The sequence below is a fragment of the Leopardus geoffroyi genome, chromosome D4, assembly GCF_018350155.1.
Source record: "Leopardus geoffroyi isolate Oge1 chromosome D4, O.geoffroyi_Oge1_pat1.0, whole genome shotgun sequence".
Classification (NCBI taxonomy): Eukaryota; Metazoa; Chordata; class Mammalia; order Carnivora; family Felidae; genus Leopardus; species Leopardus geoffroyi.
In genome coordinates this window covers 76,984,053-77,008,272 of record NC_059342.1, presented here as the reverse complement: position 1 = coordinate 77,008,272, position 24,220 = coordinate 76,984,053, and the positions used below count along the sequence as shown (strand labels likewise).

At 43.8% G+C, this 24,220-nt stretch overlaps 1 protein-coding gene across 4 annotated transcripts in view; it reads left to right on the top strand.

Annotated features, from left to right (window-relative positions):
• ASTN2 (astrotactin 2) overlaps positions 1 to 24,220 on the top strand; it is an 879,885-nt gene that overhangs the window by 140,890 nt on the left and 714,775 nt on the right. The gene's annotated exons all lie outside the window — the stretch shown is intronic.

The following is a 24,220-nucleotide window of genomic DNA, read 5'->3' as shown; positions in this document are numbered from 1 at the left end:
AGATGTGCGATTGTATTTATTTACCTTTTCTCTGCTTACCTCCTTTGTGCTGAATTTTAAGCCACGCAGAATCAGTGTCTTCACTGGGGCTTGTGTGCGTGAGTGTGAACGCGTGTATGTGGTTCCTGTGCGCCTGCTTCATAATCTAGCTGTCATTTTGAGCTAATTGTGTTGTTTCCTCTTGTGTGGAAGGAAATCTTATCTGTTTTGGATTAAAATTCAATGAAGGTCATAACGGCTGGAAAACTTACCAGACTGCTGCAATTAATGTTCATTTGGCTTTGATAAATTGGAACGTTCCCCTCAATAGGACTGGAGTGGATTTCAGAAGCAATAATTCTTCCATTAACTCAATGATTCCGCCTGTGATGGAGGACCTTGTCCTGCTTTTGTTTGTCATCTGTCACTTGGAGGAGCTGGGCATATGTCGGCGATGATTTATCGTGATTGCAGCGCCTTGTTGTATCAAAGCATTTAAAATCACCAATTATTTTTGCCCCCTCTAAGTTGCCTGGTTAAACAAAATGTGAGGTTGGAATTAAGGTAGAAGAAAAAAAAAATCTGTGTCCCTGTTTCCATTCCTGGGTTTCCACAGTTGTGGGGTTATTATAAGTTCCTCTCTTGTTTTTTTGTTTTTGTTTTTGTTTAATATTTTTAGTGCTTATTTTGAGAGAGACAGAGAGAGACAGAGAGAGACAGAGAGAGACAGAGAGAGACAGAGCAGGAGTGGGGGAAGGGTGTCGAGAGAGGGAGACAGAATCCGAAGCAGGCTCCAGGCTCTGAGCTGTCAGCCCAGAGCCCAACACGGGGCCGGAACCCACGAACTGTGAGATCATGACATGAGCCAAAGTTGGACGCTTAACTACCCAGGCACCCCTACAAGTTCCTTTCAAGGACCAGGTGAAAGTGAATATGTCATAGGAACAATACAGAGCACTGATTATTTTATGTGTATTGTTTTACTTTCTAAAGCAGTTGTTAGGGTGTTTTGTCCATGTCACCTGGGAGGAGACTGAAGTCCATAGATGATAAGCATTTTCTGCAACATAAACAGCATAAGAATGGAAGCCCGGTATCTGGATTCTAAAGCTCTTGCATTACCCTCATACATTAGGATTTTTACAAATTGCTTCTCATTAAGCCGTGCTATTTACTGCCCATATTTCACTAGGTGTGGAGCAAGATCTCCTTCCTACTTAAGAATTACCTGGGGTGTTGGGGCACCTGAGTGGCTCAGTCGGGGCACCTGGATGGTGTCAGTGTCAGAAAAATAAATAAATAACTAAACATAAATATATATATAGAATTACTTGCAGTGTTTGTTTAAAACACAGTTTCCTGGACTCTGCCCCAGGTATGCTGGATCTGAATTCCTGGTGGGGGTTCCAGGCAATCTGCATTACGGAAAACTCTGCAGCTGGTGTCTGTGGGTAGCGAAGGTGGAGGAGAATCCCTATCCTGAAGCTCCCTGAGACCAGCAGGGAGAAAGTCACAGCCTGGACCTGCTCGTGTAAAACATGATTTAATTCTTCTGAAACCCTGCTGGGCGGGCATCACTGTCTCCATTTTGCAGATTTAAATATCGAGGTCTATCAGGTTAAGTGGTCTTGCCCAAGGTCACACAGCTAGGGAGAGACCCGATTGGGATCTAGACCCTGTGTTTGCCTTGCTGACTAGAACGCTCCTGCTCTCACTGAGCACCCCCATCTCATCTGCTTCTGTCTTTGTCTGGCTCTGTCTGTAGCCTCCCTTGTCTAAAATCCTGCAGGGGCATCAGCGAGAGTGGCTCTAGGCTTTCCCCATGGACACCCTCTTCGGTTCCTGTTTTATTACTGTCCTTATGTGTCCTGATGTTCCCCTAATGAAGCATCGAGAGGCCTGCCCTGTCTTGGCCTTCCTTAATAGGGAGTGAAATATGTTGGTGTCTGTGCCAGGGGCTTTGTTTAGATGGTTCACAGAGCTACCCAAGGCCTCCCGTGGGGGGATGTGGGTTAGCCCCTCCCTCCCATCGTTGCAGATGATCTCAGGTAAAGGAAGCTTACCCATAGGGTGGGTCTGCACCGTTACAATCATTACAGCAGCATGGCTGAAGGGAGAGGAGAACAGCTGGACCTGTTTCTGCCAGCCTTTGGCTAACTGTGTGATCTTGGGCTAGCTACTTGCCCTCTCTGAGCCTTGAGGTAAAACAGGTGTAACAATGGTACCTCCTCTACAAAATCATTGCCACGAATGGAAGCGTCCATGCTGTGTGCAAGCTTGGTATCTGATAAATAGAAATTTCTTAATAGATTATAGCTATTGTTAATTTTTTTAAGTGTTTATTTATTTTTAAGAGACAGAGAGAGAGAGACAGACAGAGTGCGAGCAGGGTAGGGGTGGAGAGAGAGGGAGACACAGAATCTGAAGCAGGCTCCAGGCTCCGAGCTGTCAGCACAGAGCCCGACGTGGGGCTTGAACTCACAAACCTGTGAAATCATGACCTGAGCCAAAGTCTGACGCTCAGCCAGTGGAGCCACCCAGGAGCCCCCGTAGCTGTTCTAAAAGCTCAAGCACTGTTGACCCACTAACATTAACAGAACGTGTTCCCATTTAACATTTCATTAAAACCTCCTGACTGTATATTAAGTAGGTCTTCTTTTTAACGTCCTTTTATAGCTGAGCCTCAGAGAAGGGCCTTGCTTAGAGTCACATAGCTGGTGAGTGCCAGAAAAAGGACTTCCTGAATCTCTGACAGAAATGCATAGGTGGGGCCAGTGGTGGACATTTGCCTGAAGTTTCTAGACCTGCCATTTGAGGTTCAGGGTGAAATTTGGGCTGGACCCTCTGGCCACCCTCCTTTTGAGATTCAGAATGGCAGGGGTTATCTACTGAATTGTGTCCTAAACCCCCATATGGCCATATTTGAAGATGGGGCCTTGGAGAAGGTAATTAAGATTAAGTAAGGTCCTATGAGTGGGGCGCTAACCCAATAGGACTGGTATCCTTAAAGATGAGGAAGAGACATTGGTGATGCATGTACCTAATGGAAAGGCCATGTGAGGACACAGTGACAAGGTGACTGCTACAAGTTGGGAACGAGCCCTTGTGGATACCCTTGATCTAGAGGACTTCAGCTGCTAGAATGGAGAGAAACCAAATTTCTGTTGTTGAAGCCACTCAGTCTGTGGAATTTCTTTATGGCAGCCTGAGCTAACAGAGTATCATGGTTATTGCCACCCCAGCCCCCAGTGGCTGAAGGAATGAGGGAAGCTGGACTCGTCTTTTCCTTCTCTGCAGTTTCTCCTGGAACGAAGGCCAAAAGCAGAAAGAGTGAGGGGAGGTGATCCCAAAGCAGAGAGGGGACAGGATGGAAAGGGAAGAAAGGAGATGAGAGGGGTTTTTATAAATTTTTTTTTTCAACGTTTATTTATTTTTGGGACAGAGAGAGACAGAGCATGAACGGGGGAGGGGCAGAAAGAGAGGGAGACACAGAATCGGAAACAGGCTCCAGGTTCTGAGCCATCAGCCCAGAGCCCGACGCGGGGCTCGAACTCACGGACCGCGAGATCGTGACCTGGCTGAAGTCGGACGCTTAACCGACTGCGCCACCCAGGCGCCCCAAGAGAGGGGTTTTTAGAAGCACATAATAGCAGCTCAGTAAACTCTTAGGTGAATGGACTGGGAGATAGACAGTTGGATGATCTTGTCATGTGTTACTGTAATGAACTTTTCACAACATCAAGTACTGGGTGTAGATTCACAGATTGCAGGGAGACATCTGATGATAACAGCTTCCACTTAGTTATTGCAAGAAGAAAAAAAATTGAGTGCCTTTTATATGACAGTATGGTCTTTGTCATTAATCTTTACAGAATTCATTAAAGTTTACAGAATTCTGCCTGCTAATGATTATTTACAGATAAGATGTGCATGTACCCATTTGTTGGACGAGAAAACTGATATTGCCTAAGGTCACACAGGACCTGGACTCTGAGTTTGGAGCCCATGCTCTTGGCATGACTGCACTGATTAATACCAGTGGGACTGGAAGAACAGCTAACTTAGAGGAGAGGCCCACACCTTGCTAGGTTTCTGTTTCTTCACCCCCTGCCTATATGACCTGGGACAAGTTGTCTAACCCGTCCTAGCCTACAGTGAGGTAATGGGGAAGTGCTTGGTGCCTTGCCCATGGGGAGTGCTCCGTGAATGGGATCTGTAGGGTACAAAACCTCTCTTTGTATCTCCAATATCCTGTTTCCTGGGCTTTAAACTGAGGACAGTAGCTCACATCTTCAAAGACTGTGTTGAATGAAATGAGATAAGCTAGAGGAGAGCATCCCCAGGGCTTCACCTGTCACGTAATAGATGCTTGGTTCGTGAGGACTATTGTGATCATTATTTCCGGTGGCCTCCAAAACACCGTGTAGATTAGAGACTCGTCAGTTTGGGAATCTTTTGGATAAATCGAAGACCAAGCTGGTGGTTTTCTGGTCTGTTCCACCCCAGGCTGCTTTTGGGAGGCCCCTGAGTGGAAAGAAGCCAGCAGCCATGGGAAGTGACAGCTGGGGTCTCCGAGAACCACCGCCCCCCCCACCCTGCCCCGGGGACCATATCCTGCTCCCCAGGAGGTGAATACATGGCTGGCCTGACCAAGTGGTGCCAAGTGAAAAATGAGCTTGGGAAAAGGTAGCAACGTCTGTGTCATCATTTTCTGCATCAGGGGGTCAACCGGCTTCATAAACTGTGCTGCTGCCAGAGCGGTCTTTGTTTAGGAATTAATTAGGAGCAGCAGAGAACTGCAGCCCGTGCAGATTTTGGTCTCTGGAAGTTATAAAAAGCAGATGGATTTTAAACAAATGTGTTTTTCACCCTTTAACACTATGGGAAAGTGTACATATCAGAGCAGGGGCATGGGGAGACGGACATGAAAAAGGAACACCTGAGCCCTCTTGCCCACCCCACTTCTGCGAGTCCCTGAACTTGGCCCATCTTGTCGTCTGCTGCAGCCTGGGCATCGGTAACATTTTGGTATTAAAAATAGCATAGTCTTCTGGGTCTTCATGTGCCAGGCACGGTGCTTTATCTAATCTCTTGGTAACTGCCTTTAAATGTGAGAAGACTCAGAGGGGCAGGCTCTTTTGTTAGATGTGATAGAGCTCAAGCTTGAACCCTGGGTTATAAGAGTTCAAGGTCTGTGCCTCTGGCTTCTGTGGTATAGCAGAATCTTCTCATGTTCCCAATAAAATACTCCGAGGAACCATTCAGAAGTATCTATTAAAAAGCTGATGGGGAATTTCAGAGGGTGGCTCTTGCAAAACCTAGGGATACTCATGTGAGGGCCAGTGAGGACCATTTATGCTTCCATGAATCAACTCTGTTGATATAGAAGTTACTTACCCCCAATGAGTGCATTGCACCTTATGAATGATAATAATAATAGCAATAATAATGCTAGCTAATATTTGTACAGTAAGTTGATAATTTTAAGGCAATGATGACATATCCACTAATGCCTTTTATATTCAAAACCATTCTTAGTTATTTAGGCACTCATATTGTAGCTGTTTATTATTATTATGACTATTATTATTGTTATTATTATTATTATTATTTTTAGTCCTGTGGTGAAGCTTTGAAAGGTTTATCATGTCTAAGATCACACAGTGACTCAGTGGTAAAGCCAGACCTCCTTTCACCAACTTTCTCAGTATCCCCTGGGGGATATTTAAAAGGTTAGGGGTACCCAGGGGTGGCAAATAGAAAAGACCTCATGTCAGAGAAGCAAAGAAGATCATGGCATGTTAGAGGTAGAAGGAAATTTGGAGATCCTTGCTTTAAGACCCTCATTTTCAAAATGAAGAAAACCAGTGCCTGTCGAAAGGAACTCACTTCTTCAGATTCACACAGCAAGTTAGTGTGACATTGAGGCTAAAAAAAATGAACAAGTTTGGGGCGCCTGGGTGGCTCCATCGGTTGAGTGACCAACTTCGGTTCAGGTCATGATCTCGCGGTTTGTGAGTTCGAGCCCCGCGTCGGGCTCTGTGCTGACAGCTCAGAGCCTGGAGCCTGCTTTGGATTCTGTGTCTCCCTCTCTCTCTGCCCCTCCCCTGCTCATGCTCTGTTTCTCTCTGTCTCAGAAATAAACATTAAAAGAATAGTCTTCTGGGTCTTCATGTGCCAGGAACATTAAAAAAAATGAATAATTAAAAAAAACCAAACAAGTTTGCATTTAAATCCTGGGATTTACATTACCTCTCTTTGTGACCATGGACAAGTGAATTAATTCATTGCGGCTTTGGTTTTCTGTTTTGTAAAATAGGGGAAACGCTATGGAGTGGGGTAAGGGTTCAGTGAGATGATGTATATGAAACTGTAACACATGTCATAGAACATGTGCCCACTAAGTGAAAGCCACTGGGACAAGAGATACGAAGAAAAACACACAGGCTTGGGGCCAGACAGGCCTGAGTTCAGCTCCAAGCTCCCAGTCGTTAACTATGTGACCTTGAGAAAATCACTCAAATCCTCCTAACCTCAGTTTCCTTCTATGAAAATTGGAATGGTTTATACCGACACCATTTTGTTTGCTCTGTTTACTGAAAATAGCCTATGGTAGAGATCAACCCAGAGCCTTTCCCACAGTGAACCTCACCTCTCATGGGTCCCAGTGTGTTCTCCTTTTCCCATTCCGTGATTTTCTTTCTCAGCTAGCTGTTCTCCAAGCAAACAAAGAAAGCCCACAGCTCCTTCCCTGAAGCACCACTGTTGACATTTTTCCTTTGGGCATTGGAGCTAAGAAGCAGTTCTGGATTCCAGCCATTTCTATAAAAATCTTCCCAACTTGGTGGAGTTTTGTGTCCCCTCCAAGCATGGAGCTGGAGGGAAAAGATGGCATTAAGTGTAATTAAATATGTACTCCTGCGTTTGGGGACTGCATTGGGGGGATTTGTCTTTAAAGTGTCATTCTTGTAGCAAAGACACCTGTTATGCTAATGGTGCTGTGTTAGTCTCAACCGGGGGCCTGGATGTTTTCTTAGCTGAGCTACTGTGAATACATTACACCCCATGCCGCACTCCATGGTCTAGCATCTTTTGCTTTTTCTCAAATGTAAGCACCTTGGATTCTTAATTTGGTCTCCGTAATGAAGCACATGGCTGGGAGAAGTGCTTAAGTTAGTCCCTTCATTGGAGAAAATACCTGATGGGGAAAGACTAGAAGGGAAACAAACATTTATAGAGCAATTGCCATGCATCAGGCGTCGTGCTGAATGCACGACGAGGCTCTGCTGTTTAATCTCACCACAGCAATGTAAGGTAGGCATTTGTATTGTTATTTTACAGATAAAGGAACGGAAGCTCAGAGAGGCTACAATTTAGTTATTCAACTAATATTTCTTGAACACCCACCCACTGTGTCAAGTGTTGTGTTAGACTCCTGGCCTAGCATTTATCAACCAGAGACTGATTTGAGATTGTGGCCCCAGGAGCATTAAGCAGTTTGTCTAAGTTTACACTATAGGAACTGGCAGAGCTGAGATTCAAACCTAGATCTGTCAGAGTCTTGTTTTGAACTCCTTGAAACAAAGAGGCTTAGAGCTTATTCGTTCATGTCTTCAAAGTTCATGGGGCATCGTGTATACACAAAGCACTGGGGGAAGCACTTCTGGAGGTTCCAAGATGCAGGTTTCTGTGTCTTTGGGTAGGATTATTGGATGAAATATTCAAGGAAGTAGTGCTGTGTAGGAGGCACAGACCAAAGACAGTGGGAACACAGAGGAAGAAGAGGTCCCTTCCAGCTGGAGGGATCAAGGGAAGCTTCCTAGAGGAAGGGAAAATTGATCCAGGTCTTAAAATGTGGCATGGATGAGGATGTCAGTCAGTAATGTACAACTTTGCATCTTACTCACGATCTGTTGGCAGTAGATGATGTTATCAAGAGTCTAGGGTCAGGGATGTGTTTCACGCTCACTTTCCAAGAGGTTAGTAGATTCCTAGCATCCTATTCAGGACCAATACCTGGTACTGACTACTCTGTCCCACCACAAAGGCTGCGGACTGATCAACACAGGTAAACAGACATGGCTCCCACCCACGGAAAACTCCCGAGTAGAGAAGGAAGGGAGTATCTAAGTCATTCTTAGTTAATTCAGGGAAGACTTAGCGGAGGAGGATAAATGTAAGTTTAGAAAGGAATCTTGTAAATGATCTATTCCAGTACTTTCCAACATTTTACACCAGAAACCTTTCATCAAATGAAATGTTATATGGACGCCTAATACATCCACGTGGATCTGCTGTGGCTGGAAGCTTGGAGGAGTTGATGAGGGGGATAGGATCTGCTTCTTTTAATTCACCCCACATACCACCATGGCTATGCCCTAGTGATCGTGGCTTGAAAACAACCACTTAACTGCCTGTACACCCCCATCATGTAAAGGATGAAGGGATTGTGCCCTGAGAGGGGAATTGACTCAAGGCCAGAGTCCATGAGCAAGCTAAGGCCGGGAACCAGCTCTCTGGGTGTCCTGTCCCAAGGCTTTCTACACCACCACTGAGAGAAGAGACTGTTTTTTGTTTTTGTGTTTTTTAACTTTTATTTTGAAATAACTTTAGGTTTCCAAAATAATCGTAAAGTAAGTACAGAGAATTCCCCTGTATCCTCTAACTAACTTCCCCAACTATCAACCTTTTTTCTGAACCATGGTACACTTCCCAAAACTGAGTAGTTAACGATGCCACACCGTTAACACTTTATTCCTTTTGCCTGAATTTTTTCACTGATGCCCTTTTTTTTTGTTGTTGTTCCAGAATCCAGTCCCGGGTACCGTATTGCATTTAGTTGACCTGTCTGCTTAGTCTTCTGCTCCTCAGGCTTTGCTTGCGTACTACCTTGATATTTTGGAGAGCAGTGAGGAGGTATTTTGCAGGGTGTCTCTGGACCTGGGTGGATCTGATGCTTTCTCGTAATTGGACTGGCATTACAGATGCGAGGGAAGACCAACGACAAATGAGAAGTGGCCTTCTCGCTTCATTATATCAGGAGGAATGTGCTATCATTAGGACTTAGGACATGCTAAGATGGTGTCTGTCAAGTTTCTCCACTCTGAAGTTCCTGGTTTTCTCTGTCCATACCCTAGTAGAAGCAAGTTACTAACACCAATGTGCACAGGGGGCAGGAGATTAAGATCTGCCTCCTGGAGGGAAGTGTGCCAGAGAAAGTGTGGATGTTTAATAAAACCACCACCGCGACTCATAAATATTTGGGAGAGGTACTTTCAGACGCTGCAGACATCCCGCGTCTTCATAAGGTTTTCCCCACTCATTTTAGCATTCATCAGTAGATCTCGCCAGCAGTGATTTATTACTGCAGTGGAGAAAAGGGATCTTAAAGCAAAACAAAAGCAAAAAATAGAAAGAGGAAAAAAAGGAGTCAGGAAAGGAAGAAAAGAACGGGTGAGCCCTTACTAAAGGCAACACCCTTTCTAGGTGGTGGACTCGGGTCAGGGAGAAAAGGGTTGGCAGTACTCTCCTCACCAGCTTTGCTGACCTCATTCAAACACAGGGGCATTTTAATTGACATCACCATGGCACTGTCAGTAACCATCATACTCTGAGGCCCGGGGAAGCTCTTGTTAACTCTTTCAGGAAAAGGTCAGTGTAGATCAGTGTAAGAACACTTAATGTGCCCCTTTTCCTCCCAGGTTTTATCTGAAAATATACCTAGTTGAGGGACACCAGGGGCACTCAGTTGGTTAAGCGTCCTACTCTTGGTTTTGCCATGATCTCACAGCTCACGAGTTCGAGCCCTATGTTGGGCTCTGTGCTGACAGCGTGGGGCCTGCTTGGAATTCTCTGTTCTCCCGTCTGCCTGCCCCTCCCCAACTCATGCTCTCTCATTATCTCTCAAAATAAATAAATAAACCTAAAAAAATTATTTAAAAAGTATACCTAGTTGAGGGAGTAGGTTAAGATAGGTCTCTTAAGCCGATAGTTTCCATGCTACTGTATGTTTTATGTTATACGTGCTGTATGTTGTATGTGTGCTTCCTTTTTGCTTTCAACATATGCCTACTACTGGGTCCCATAGCATTTGGGGAGAAAGGGAGTTACCAACCTTTTGCCTGTATCTAAGCTTTGGGCAGTCCCCTAGAACAGCTTGCATTCTTGGCAAGGTTCCATAAGATCTCAATGACAAAATATGGCTGGCTTGAAGCTCAAGGATGAGGAAGTGCAGGAATGTGTATAAACCGCCCATGCCTGGCATACCTTGGGGGTATCTGGTATGGGTCACTGGGAGTTAAGCTTGTTAGCTTAGCCCATTTAGCCCTTGGAGCAAATCTCATGGAAGAGATGGCCGTTGAGATGATTCTTAAACATTGAGGTTGACAGGAAGGATTCCAGACAGAAATTAGCATGCAAGATATGCATGGTATTAGGAAATTTCCTACCCATTAAACTAGTTGGGGGATCGGGGCGCCTGGGTGGCTCAGTCGGTTAAGCGGCCGACTTTGGCTCAGGTCATGATCTCGCGGTCCGTGAGTTCGAGCCCCGTGTCGGGCTCTGTGCTGACAGCTCAGAGCCCAGAGCCTGTTTCAGATTCTGTGTCTCCCTGTCTCTGACCCTCCCCATTCATGCTCTGTCTCTCTATGTCCAAAAAAATAAATAAACGGTAAAAAAAAATAAACTAGTTGGGGGAATTCTCATGCATGTTGTCTAGAATTATTTCTGATTCTGAAGAACTGTTGTATAGGGATATGGCTACTTAGCATCAATAGAGTAAGCAAGCACTTGAATATTTTCTCTGTATCTTTAACATCTTAGAATGCCAGCACAGTTGGTATTAATAATTGTTTCTTAATTGGTCTGTGGGTTGGTTGGGCCACTGGTTGGTAGCTTGAGGATGATTCAGAGACTTCGTCTCATTATTATGTGAACTTTGTAGCAGACACTGTTGGGGTCCAGCTCACTTCCCCTTAGCACTAACATTTCCCATGAGTGCTGACCCAACTTCAGTTGCCAGCACATGTGACACTGGCTAAAGTCTCTCTGGCAGCTTGGTGCCTTTCTGCCCACCCTCGAGGCAGGCTAGAGTGCCATGGAACCATCGGACCCCTGATTGTGGGGGGTTGCCCACCACCCTTGCCACCCTAGCAGGATAAACCTCCCTCCTGTTGCCCACTGTAACATCTGGCTGGCTTAATAAACCATCCCTTATTTGCTTCCTTCCCTTCCTGCCTCATTTCCCCATCTCCTACTAGTGTTTCCCTGCAGTCACTTTCCAAATAACCACATATGCTTAAATCCTTGTTTTCTAAATTTCTTCCGGAGAAAGAAAAACCCAAACGAGCTTCTTTCATGTCTTGTTGGGCCAGGAAGTTTGGGCCCAGAAGAGGAAAAAAAAAATGACCTCAACTTCTAGTTGGTTCCAAAGCAAATCTGCTGGTTCAAGCAGAGCAAAACACAGTCACTCTCTTGAGACTACATTCCTTACTTATAAGGGGAGAGATTAGATCAGATGTTGCCGAAATCTTCCTAGAGTTTTTGGTCTGAAGTTTCAATTTGCAAATACCTTGATTCCTCCCTTATGTGTATGATTTTCATGAATTTACTTAATGTGTCTTAAAGAAATCTGTATGCTTTCTGCCTACCAGTTCCCATTTTTAAAACAAACTCTTAAGTCTGACACATCCAGGATTAGAAAAGTGTGGATGCCCTAATTTTTGGGAGCACTGGTCTTTGACTTTAGATGTAAACCAAGAATATAGGGAGCCTAGTCGTATTGCCTTACCCCGTAGTCCCCTCCACCCCAAGTCTTTGTTTGTGTCTCTCCCTGTACTAATGTTTCCATTTGCATGCACGGAAGAGGACAATCCTGAGTTTGAAAGCTCTGACCTATTTTTTTTCTGACTGGATATAATAATAGGTATCGTTTTCTGAGAGCATAGTACATGCCAGGCACTATGCCAAACGTTTTCCACATATTATCTTGTTTGCTTCCACAACAGTCCTATGTGGAAGGTACTATTATTATTTTATCATGAGGGAGCTAGGATTGGAAGGGATAATGGAATTGTTGAAGGTCATGTGGCTATTAGTGGTGAAACCAGGATTTGAATCCAGGCTTGCCTGAATTGAAATCCTGTGTTTTACTCACTATCTGCTTCTCTACATGAGGAACTTAAGGAGCTGTAACTGTAAAGAGTTCTGTGCACTTGAAAACATTATTCGTAACGAAACGAGGTGGAAATGGAGGGTGGGTGTGCAGAGAGGGGCAGAGAAATGATGCAGCAGCAGCTAGGAAAAACACGCATGGATTTTATTGGACAATAAGACAAGTGAAGTAATGGTATTCAACAACAACAACAATAGACTTTTTTTCCCCAATTTAGATTTTGTCAGTCAAAGTGCCTCACCTAGAACAGGGATATTCTGATCTGGTTACTCATTTCCTGGAATACTGTGCTTAGTTGTGGTATTATCCTTAAAAAAATCGTGATGATAAATGAGTGTGTCCAGAGAAGATTAACCACAGGGTAGTGGAAGGATTCAAAACTATATTCCCACAATTCTGAAAACTGCTGGGAGGATGTAGCCTGCAGAAGAGAACCTTTTGGGGATCTTAGTAGGGATTATTATTTCAGATCCTAACTATCTCTTAAGGGGTGGTGGGAGTCAAATTTGTCCTGTGTGGCCTCAGGACATAAGCAATGTGGAGAAAGCCACACAGCAGCCAATTCTAACTCTATTTTAAAAAGACACAATAACAAAAGTACCCAAAATTGGAATAGGCTATTTCAAGAAGTGGTATTTTCTCCACTGTGCCTATGTTGGGATTTTTTATTTTAATTTGCAAGTGATATAAATCCAACTCAAACTGGCTAAAGGACAAATAAGGTCTTTAATTCCTCAAGGAACTGAAGTATCTAAGGCTACCTTTAGTGAAGGAATGGTAGATCAAAATGTCCACACAACATCATCAGAAATTCCTTTGCTCTGGTTTCCTCTGGGTTGGTTTCATTCTTGGGCAAACTCTCCCCATTGGATATGTTAGCATCGCCAGTAAGGAAAGAGTGCTTCTTATTTTTAACCAACGTGCCTGGGAAAACCATCACTTGCTCATGTGTTCATTTCATGTTAGTTTTCTATTGATGTTGTAACAAATTACTGCAAACTTAGTAGCTTAAAGCTACACAGATATATTATCTTTTTAAAATGTGTTTATTTATTTTTGAGAGAGAGAGAGAGAGAGAGAGAGAGAGAGAGAGAGAGAGAATGAGTGAGAGCGAGCAGAGGAGGGGCAGAAAGAGAGGGAGACAGAGAATCTGAAGCAGGCTCCATGCTGACAGTAGAGAGCCCAATGCAGGGCTCAAACTTACCAACCATGAGATCATGACCTGAGCCAAAGTTGGACACTTAACCATCTGAACCACCCAAGCGCCCCTGTATTATCTTTTAGTTCTGTGGTTTATATATTTGAAATTTTTCTCATTGGGTTATCATCACAGTGTTGGTGGTAGGACTGTGTTCCTTCTGGGGGGACTGGGGAGAATCTGTGTCCTTGCCTTTCCATCTTGTAGAGGCTGCCCACATTCCTTTATTTGTGGTCTCATCTTCCATCTACAAAATCAACACAAGTGAGCCAAGTTCTCAGACCACATCATTCTTACTTCCTCTTCTGTCTCCTTCTTCCACTTATAAAGATACTTGTGATTACGCTCGGCTCCTCTGTATAATCAAGGACTACTTACCCATCAAAAAGCTGATTAGAAGCTTTAATTTCATCTGCAACCTTAATTCTCCATTGCCGGGTAACCTAACATATTCATAGGTGCCAGGGATGAAGACACGAGCATCTTTGGGGTATTATTCTGCGTACCACAAACCTCAAGTAAGTCACTGTGATGCGCCACTTGGTCAACCCTGGGTCAAGTGGCTACTACTGGACCTAGATTTGGGTAATCCAGAGTCAGACCACATATGTTGAAAACTTTGAAGGGGGTATCATTTAGTCTTTCAAAGGAAAAGTAGGTCTTTACTACAAAAGCAGATGAAAACGATGGTAAAGATAGTAAAGAGATTTACAAAAATCAACCACAGTGTGGGGTGGGGTATCCAATATTAGGTAGGGGGTGAAATTATGGATTTTAGAGATAGATATTTGGGGGGGCACTTGGGGGACTCAGTCAGTTGTGTGTCTTGATTCTTGATTTTGGTTCAGGTCCTGATCCCTGGGGTCATGGGATTGAGCCCTGTGTCAAGCTCTGTGCTGAGCATGGAGCCTTGTTGAGATTCTCTCCCTCTGCCCCTCTCCCCTGCTGGCACACGCATGCGCATGCTCTCTCTCTGTCTCTGTCTCTGTCTCTGTCTCTGTCTCTCTCTCTCTCTCAAGTAAAATACAATAATAAAAATGAAAAAAAGATTTTATTTTGTATTCTGATGTTTGGAGATCCTATCCTATGGCAGTACTTAGCAGAGAAAGCAAATAGCTGATCCTGTCTAATGATGAAATTCTATTCTCTGTTTCTAGATGAGGCTCTGGGAATCCCTAGGCCCAGATTTACTATCTTGTTTGTGTGGTTCCCTCATTCCTAGATGATGAAACCAACTAGTGAGAGTCATGGGAGACACTTTAGGAGAAGTGATGTGGTATTTTTCTCCCAGATTTTAGAGTCCTAAGGGTTGAAGCAAAAGGCTAGAATAATGCTGATCAAAAAAAAAGTGTTGATATAATATTGTTGCTAAGAAATAAAGAAAGAATACTGTCTCCCTCACCTGAGAAGGATATTTGAAAGGGCATATCCTAAAAGATTTCATGAAAGTCTTCAGCAAAATAATTCCAATGGGTAAAAGTTCTCTAGAGGAAGAAAAAGAAGGAGAGGGAGAGGGAGAGGGAGAAGAAGAACAACAACAACAATAACAACAAAAACAACAAAAGTCTTTCTTTCCAAACTTTGTTTTAACAAAAGCAAAAAGTATGGGGTTGCCCATAACTGAACATTTCCCCCTTCTTGCCTGCTGCTAGCTGAAATTGGATGGGAACCATGAAATCCTAACCAATTTCAGCCCACCACAGGTGCTTTGAGTGATACATTTCCAGTCAAATGCACACTTTAGGGCTTACAGATGGTAGAAGAGATAGAGAGCAGAGGTAAGAATAAGGTGAGAGTCATGGGAGACATTTTAAAAGAAGTAATGTGGTATTACTTTTTATTTCTGATTTTCAAGTCCACAGTGTTTAAGCAGGAAACTTGGTTGGTCACTTACCGGGAAAATCTTTGCCGATATAGACAACTCCTGAACAATTTAGGCATAACTATGAAAGTGGCATCTGGTCCTGCATATACATCTACATGCTTTGAGGCTCTGTAAGGTCTTTTAAACCCAAATCAGATTGAAAGAATCAGCTGCCTCAACTTGCTAAAGCTTATGGAGTATGTGCGGTGCTGTCCCAGGTACTGAAAAAGCATATTCCTCAACTAGTATTGCTGGCCTGATTTCAGCTGAAGAACGTGGCCTCAACTTGTCTTGGTTCCTATTTGTCATCAAAGGCCCACCTCTAATTACGCCTTCATAACTGAGTGAAAAAGCCTAACGTTCCTTCTTCTCCCTCTCAAGGGTGACTTTCTTATCCCAGAACATAAGCTTTATGAAAGTAGAGGCTATTCATTCTTCTGTCTGCATTGTCTAGAGTAACATCTTGTTCATACTAAACACTTGGTAAATTTAGGCCAAAGAGATTCACTAACCACATTATCTTTGATTTTTCACTCACTCACTGGAATAACATACACACACACACACACACACACACACACACACTTGCACTTATACACATATATACAAACACACACAGTCAAAACGAGTTACAGAGTATTTCAATAGCACATTTTGTAATGTATGGAATGCTTCCAAAATCAGTCTTTCCAGTTGATTTAAGCTCTATGCTGTTTGTCTTTTTGTCTGTGTCTAGCCCCATGTGTGGAAGGCAGATGGTGGGTGCCCATTATTTTTCATTGAACTAAACTAGATGAATTTTACAGATTACAAATCTAAAGTTCAGAGAGAAATGGATGGCCCAAGGACATACAGTTAATTAATGGTGGAGAACCCTGATATCCCCCGCCCTCCACAGAGTGTCACTCTCTGGACCTTTCAGTTCCCTCACTTTGGTGACTACGTTTAAAGACCACATGAAGAGATTGCGACGCCTGACCTTTTATTCTTCTCAATAACATTGACAATTTTCTGATACCAGGTAGGATCTGAATCCCTCATACATAGTTTCTGACAAGTTTGGGTGAATTTACTTATGTGCTAAACCATATGTTACCAGGAAGTGAGGTGTGGATGTGAAACCACATTGCTTCAGGTCTTCCCTCAATCTTGGCACTTGTTTACTGGGAGGTAAGAGTAGAATGACGGCATAAGCTTCTAATGATGGATCCTTAGAAGAAGAGCAGGAGTTCTCTGACCCCGTGTTCACATGGCAACTTGCTCAAAGGAGTCCAGAGCCCAGCACATGTAGCAGTTGGCAGGGGTAGAATCACTGCCATCACACTGCTCTGCACCCAAGTGTCCTGTTGAGGGGGCAGAGGGCTTCAGGGATAAGGTTAGGCTGTGCCTAACAAGGCCACAGGAGTTTCAAAATCATACCTTGGGGATAAAGGAAGATGATAGGGGCTAGGAAGAGGAAAAAGGAAGGAAGAAAGAAGAAGAGGATATTAGATGAAACAGAAAGCTTTTGTTGAGCATCCACTCTGTATCTCATCCCATGACAGTCACTTTTACATTCACTGTTTTCAGTCATTTGCATTGGACATATGTACTAAAAGCAGGGATGAATTAATGGTTTCTTTCAATGTCTCCAACCCTCTAAGATGCAGTATATACATTTTACATATAAAGAAACTGAGCTGCAGAGAAGTGAAGCCCAGGGCAGCTAAGAGAAGTGTTTTGGAGGGCGAGAGCTACACTGATAGTTTCATCCAGGGAGGGCTCTCAAAGGCACTGGGAAGGTAAAGGGCTGAAAAGAAAAGTGTCCCTCACGAACAGTCACACTAATGTATGTGTGGGAGGTAGGTTTATTATTTTTATCATTTTACATCTGAGAAAACAGAGGATTGGAAACTTGAAATGTCTTGCCCAGAGTTCATTGACTCTATTTATATTGAGTGTCCACTCTGGGCAAAAAGTGAAATAGACAATCCTTGCCTCTCAAGGATCTGCTTGTTTGCCTTTTTCTCTGGCCAGTGTCCTCTGGATTAAAGGATGGTAGATGTGAGGGAGGTGGCGAACAGAGGGGAACAAATAAAGGTGTTGCAGGCAGAGGGCACAGCACGTGCAGTTACACAGAGGCTTCAAAATCCAAGGGCACGGCACTTTTTTCGGCAGTGGAAGTGATGTGTTGTGGCTGAGGCACAGGTTGCTTGGGGAAGCACGGTGGGTGGCAAGGGTAGAGCAGTCTGATGGTAAAGACTTGGATTTCATTCTGCTGGCTGTGAAGAAGCAGCATGTATTTATAAGCAAGCAAAGAATGGGCTTTAGAAACAAGAGTGCAAAGTGGTAAAGTGGGGATGCCAGCTCCGGGCTTTGCATGGTCCTCTGTGAATTCTTGCCACCGTAGTCTAGCCACCTCCCCTGCTGCAAGCTGTAGCACAGACAATGACCAGGCAGGTGCTAGCAAATGAGCAGGAAAAGGGAACAAATGAGTAACCCAATTTGAGTCTGAGTTGTGGTTGAGAGGCTGAGCTGCATGGTAACAATTTGCAACATTAAATTGAAATTGGGTCTGATTGGCTAGAAAGCACTTGGCCTACATTAATGCCTGAGGAGACTCTCTGGGTCTGATTAAGCTGCAGATTTTCCTGGGCCCTCTCCTGGTGATCCATCATTATTCATGTCAGCACCGGGCCTGTCAGCCTCCCTCCACCACCAAAATTAATGAATTGAACTCCATGACCCACACATTTGATGGGATGAGTCTCTCTAAGTCAGCGCAAGGCCATGGGGATGGGCCATAATTGTTCCTTCCTTCTTCCCTCAAAGGTGCAGCTAAGTCACTCCCCACTGTCCCCTTTGCCTTGTTCAGCTGCTGAGCTGGCATCATGAGCAATGACAAGGGAATCCTGGAATAAGGCACCAGGAATACCCAGAACCTGAGGAATGCAGTAGTGTGTGGAGATGTATAGTTCAGCTGTATTCCCACTGCATACCTGGGGAAAGTGAGGCTGGCTGGCTGGCCCTGTGTCCTACAATGACGAAAGAAAGAACAGGGACTAAAATGCAGCTCTCCTTTTCTCTGATTGCTCATACTTTTTTATACTTTATTCCTCCCTGGATTGCTGTTTTGCTCCTCGTTTCCTCTATTTTCTCAGAATGGAGAGAGGAGTATTACACTCCCCCGTTTGGCAGTGGAACCAACATTCAGCATCTCTATTTCTCCTCTGTGCCCTCTGACTCTGACATCAAAGGCAAAATTTCCTGTGATAGCTGCTGGCATAGGGAGAAAAATGAGAAAAAGACATTAAATTGCGTTTTGGGCCCAGAAAGAAGCTTAGAGGTCACCTTCAGTTCCGTTTACGGCATCCTTGTCAAGTAACCTTCAGGCTTCTGCTTGTATGGCTATAGTTCCAGGGAGCTCACTACTTCCTAAGGCAGTCTTTCTATTTTGGGACATTTTTGCCTATTTAGAAAGGCCTCTTTATTTTGACCTAAATTTTGTGTTCCTATAGTTTCTGCTCTTTGGTCATAGTTTTGCCATTTCTAGCAGTGAAGCATGAATCTTTTTTTTTTTTTTTTCTTCCATGTGGGATTCCTTGGGATCCTTTGAACTACTTTTCATGCTTTTATGCCCTGAAAATCACTCCTGCATTGACCCATTACTATGATATTAAACCTATTTAATGACTCAGGACCAGCACTTTCTGCGGCACAATGAAATGAAATGGAATAGACAGAAGGGGGAATCTCAGAATGGATTGCAGAAAGTAAGGGCACGCCTTGTTTCTGAAATGTTGATGTTTGTATGTGTGTGAGAGTATATGGACTGAGTCCCATTGGAAAATGTTTTCTTCCCTGTCTTGGCTGTTGTGAACAATGCTTCAGTGAGCGTGATAAGGGCATGGCTATCTCGTTGAGGTAGTGGTTCCATTTCGTTTGGATGTAAACCTAGAAGTAGGATCACTGGTCCATAGAAGTACTTTTATTTGTAATTTTTTGAGAAACTTCTGTACTATTTTTTTTTTAATTTTTTTTTCAACGTTTATTTATTTTTGGGACAGAGAGAGACAGTGCATGAACGGGGGAGGGGCAGAGAGAGAGGGAGACACAGAATCGGAAACAGGCTCCAGGCTCTGAGCCATCAGCCCAGAGCCTGACGCGGGGCTCGAACTCCCGGACCGCGAGATCGTGACCTGGCTCAAGTCGGACGCTCAACCGACTGCGCCACCCAGGCGCCCCTCTTCTGTACTATTTTTAATAATGGCTATACCAATTCATATTCTCACCAATAGTATGCAAGGAAGGCGTCTTAAATTTCTACAATATTATTTGTCAGTTATATCTCAATGAAGCTGGAAAAAAAAGGAAAAAAAAAATTTTACCACGAGTGGTACTGAAACAACATTCCGAGGACTATTATTGCAAATCTTCTGTTTTTTCAAGCTAAAACTCTTGGAACTCAGTTCCATTCAGGTTTGTAACTGACCTTCAACAATTACTTAATCTCCCTGACCCTCAATACCCCTATCTCTTAACTGCAGAGAAAGTGGTATGTGTTCTCTCTTTGTCCCAACATCAAGTATGACATTGAATGTGAAACTAACTTAGAAAGGGAGAGGGTCTGAATTATAGTAGCAGTGGTAAAATGGTAGTAGTCATGGGAGAGAGAGTATTACTAATTCGTCTTCTTTACTCTTTTTTCTCTCCTTCCTCCTTCCTCTTTTATACATCTCCCTTTTTATGCTACTTTACCATAGTCTAGATGTCCCATTATTTTTATTTTTTTAAATGTTTTTTTAACGTTTATTCATTTTTGAGAGACAGAGCATGAGCAGAAGAGGGGCAGAGAGAGTGGAAGATAACAGAATCGAAGCGGGCCCAGGCTCCAAGCTGTCAGCACAGAGCCCGACACGGGGCTCGAACCCGCAAACCATGACCGAAGTCGGGCGCTTAATCAATTGAGCCACCCAGGCACCCCTAGATGTCCCATTATTGTATCACAATCTAGAGACATCATGATAAGGTAAGATGAACTTGGGCTTTGTGTACACACCAACCTAAGTTCAAATCCAGCCCCTTTCACTCATTAGTTGGATGACTTTGACAGGTCTTTTAACCTCTCTGAGCCTCAGCTACTTTACCTTTCACATGGGAATTCTAATACATAGCCAGTCGTAAGGTTTCCTGATTAAATGAATTATCCAACATGCATGCATGACAGGTAGTAGCACTCAATAAATAATAGCCCCCTTTATCCTCTCCCACCCACTCCCAGCTCCTCATCTTCAGAAAGGCTCATATTTACATAGGTCGAACTCAGTCTCTTCACTCAGGATGGCGCCGAGTTCAGACTCCCCAGTGGGGAAGGGAGATGTGTCTGAATCGCTTTTTGGTGATGGAGTTTCTCTCTAATGCCCTTCTGGAAACAGTGGCATGTCAGGCTTGTGCCTCAGGCTTAGCAGTGGTCATCTCAGGTTCCAGGAGCTACTTCTGTAGCAGCCCCTGCACAAAGGAAGGGAAATGGGTTCCCTGGAAGGCATGGGAAGAGGAGACACAGGGCTGTAACAGGAGTTCTGGGTAAGACTGAGTCTCGATTGTGTGTCTTCATCTCCCCTATCATCCAGCAGAGAAAATGATCTCTGCCTGCCTACCTCACAGGCCAGGTATGGCCATCCATGAAATTGAGAAAGTTTTGTTAGTGATCCCAGTGGGAGGATTTTATTTATGTGGCCATAATTTTAATTCAGGCTATACACACACACACACACACACACACACACACACACATCAGACCATGTATGTGTGTGTGTGTGTGTATATGTATATGCATGTGTGTATATGTATACACACACACACACACACACACACACACACATATATTTTTTTTTTCTTGGAGAGATGGCCATCTCTGGACATATGCTTCCAAAGAAGTAATTGTTTCCTGCCATGAGCTGTGCCTTTCCCACATCCGGCTGAGGCTTAATCTCAGCCAGCAGCCTGTCAACCCTGCCCTTCAGTGTGGACTTGCCTTGGAGGGCCCCAGCCAGACACAGCTGCAGAGGGAGGTGAGCTGCCTTCCTCCTCTCCTCTCCCTGCTCTGTGTACCTTCCAAGCCCCGCTGAAATTCTCTCTCACACATTCTGTGTTCCAGCAAAGTGTGGCTTCTCCATGTTCTCCCAACATACCTTGTAGCTCCAGCCTCCTTCCTGTCTTTTGCTCACGCTATTCTGTATTTGGAGGGGCAGCGGAAAGGCTTTCCTTCACCACCGTAGATAGATATATCTCAGAAGCCATCTCTTCGGACATCCCTTCTCAGATTGTTCCACTAGAAATAAAGAATCCGGGGTTCTGGCAACCTGGTCTTAAATTGCAGCCCCAGTGTGGATCACTGTATGAGCACGGGCTACTTCTGAGCCTGTTTCTTCATCTGTAAAATGGGTAAAACTCCAATAGTCCCTCAAAGGAACCATGAATGTTTAATGGGACTCTGTGTGTAAAATGCTTTAGTATACTTGCTACAACTCTAGTGAGGGCAAGAATCTTCTTGTTTTCCTTTGTGTGTCCAGCCATAGCATTAGACTTGGCACACAGTAGGCATCTGATATGTATACAGAAATTAACTGAATTAATAAAAAAAAATTAAATAATCTCCCTCCCACCCTTCCTCTGAAAGCAGAGAAAAGAGTTCTTTATAATCAATCTCAGCCCAAAATAGTCCTCAGCAGTTACTATGTGTCTAGCAATGTGGAAATGCCAAACAGTCCGTTCCGGGTCCCCACTCTCTAGAGGAACTCCAGCCAGAGTAACTCTAATTACTTGTTTAATAATTAAGATTCTGATGTTAGCTAGGATTTCATTTCAAGAGTGTTTCTCAGCTATACATAACTAGAAAACAGCTTCTTTCTATCAGTACTTTTTGAAATATGGGTCAAAACAATTTAATAGGTCATAAAATATTAAGTGGCTCACAGCAAGTATTTAAGAGAAATGGAGGAGAATGTAAAAGAATGGAATGGAAAGAAATAGAAAATAAGAGAACAGAATGCAATGGAAAGTAACAAAACAGACCCAAATGGAATGAAATAGGATAGAGGAGGGTAGAAAGACTAGAATACAAAAAAAAAAAAAAAAAAAAAGAAAAAGAAAAAGAAAAAACAAGAATAGAATGGAACAGAATGTACTAGAATAAATAGAATAGATTAGAATAGATTTTGGCATACATCCATTGTAGTAAAAGCAAGTATATTTTCATGTGTGAAACTTTGAGGTCAGATACACACACACACACACACACACACACAAATTTGTACAACTGTATGTAGTATTGTAGGCTTCAGGGCAAATATGTTAAATGCCACTACTTTACTTAAAAAATTTTTTAAATGTTTGTTTATTTTTAAGAGATAGAGACAAAGCACAAGCCAGGGAGGGGCAGAGAGAGAGAGAGAGAGAGAGAGAGAGAGAGAGAGAGAGAGACACAGAATCTGAAGCAGGCTCCAGGATCTGAGCTGTCAGCACAGAGTTCGATGTGGGGCTCGAACCCACAAACCATGAGATCATGACCTGAGTTTAAGTCAGACGCTTCACCGACTGAGCCACCCAGATGCCCCTCACTACTTTATTTTTTAGCAGTCAGGCGTGCCCTTGTTTTGTTGCTTAGTTGTCTCAAAGTTACATTGAACCATAACTGCTCCCCATCTGGTTCTCTCCATCCCCTAAACCTGTGAAGGGCTAGCCCTTCATAGATGCTCCAGATCTGTTGGTCAAATCAAATGGCTGAGAAAACACTGAGCTTTGTTGCAAGCATCCATGCAAAGACATGGTAGCTGAAGTGTTTAGTGGATTTAAGGAAATATATCAATTATAACAGTAAGTCTTACTTAATGCTGTTAATCACTATTCACATATTTAAAACAGGGTCTGACAGGGGCGCCTGGGTGGCTCAGTCGGTTAAACGTCCGACTTCGGCTCAGGTCATGATCTCGCGGTCCGTGAGTTTGAGCCCCGCGTTGGGCTCTGTGCTGACCGCTCAGAGCCTGGAGCCTGTTTCAGATTCTGTGTCTCCCTCTCTCTGACCCTCTCCCGTTCATGCTCTGTCTCTCTCTGTCTCAAGAATAAATAAACATTAAAAAAAATTAAAAAAAATAAGTAAAACAGGTCTGACATAATAATAAATTCTCAGTAGATGGTAGCCTTCATCGTTATTACCCCACATCCTCAATTACTACCAGTTATCTAATGCTTACTAGGTGCTTCAATGCCTCTTGCCACATACTCCTCACACTATCCTGTGGAGTAGCTGTTAATGTGCCCATTTGACAGATGGGAAAATCTGAGGTTCAAAGAGACAGAGTGATTTGTCTGAGGGTGTAACTCCCCATAGATACAGAACTACTGTTGGGAACCGTCTCCCATCCTCTCTATCAGGTTCAAGGGTTCTGTGCTCCCTCGGCACTTGGAGGCTACTCAAGGCAGGTAGACTGGACCATGACTATTGAGATTCAGAAAGTCTTCCTGAAGCTGGCATTTAACACAGATACAACCGTCTGAGTGTGTGACTGGCTGGGTAAGGTGCCCAACATAAGACACAGGAGTTAATCAGGCAACTGGATTTCTTTTTTTCCCCTAAAGTTTATTTCTTTATTTTGAGAGTGAGAGAGAGAGAGAGAGAGAGAGAGAGAGCGAGAGAGCATGCTCAGGAGAGGGGCAGAGAGAACGAGAGAGACAGAATCCCAAGCAGGTTCTGCGCTGTCAGTGCAGAGCCCATTGTGGGACTTGCACTCACGAACTGTGAGATCATGACCTGAGCCAAAACAAAGAGTCAGACCCTTCTTAACTGACTGAGCCACCTAGGCTCCCCCAGGCAACAAAATTTGTGAAGGCATTTGTCCCTGAGCCGAGTTCAGCCTTACTCTAGCATAGGAGGGTGATTGCGGGAGTTGGGGTTATCACAGGCCCACTCTCCCCTCCACTGTGCCTTGATTCCCCATTTATGGCTCCTGGACACGGACATCAGATATTG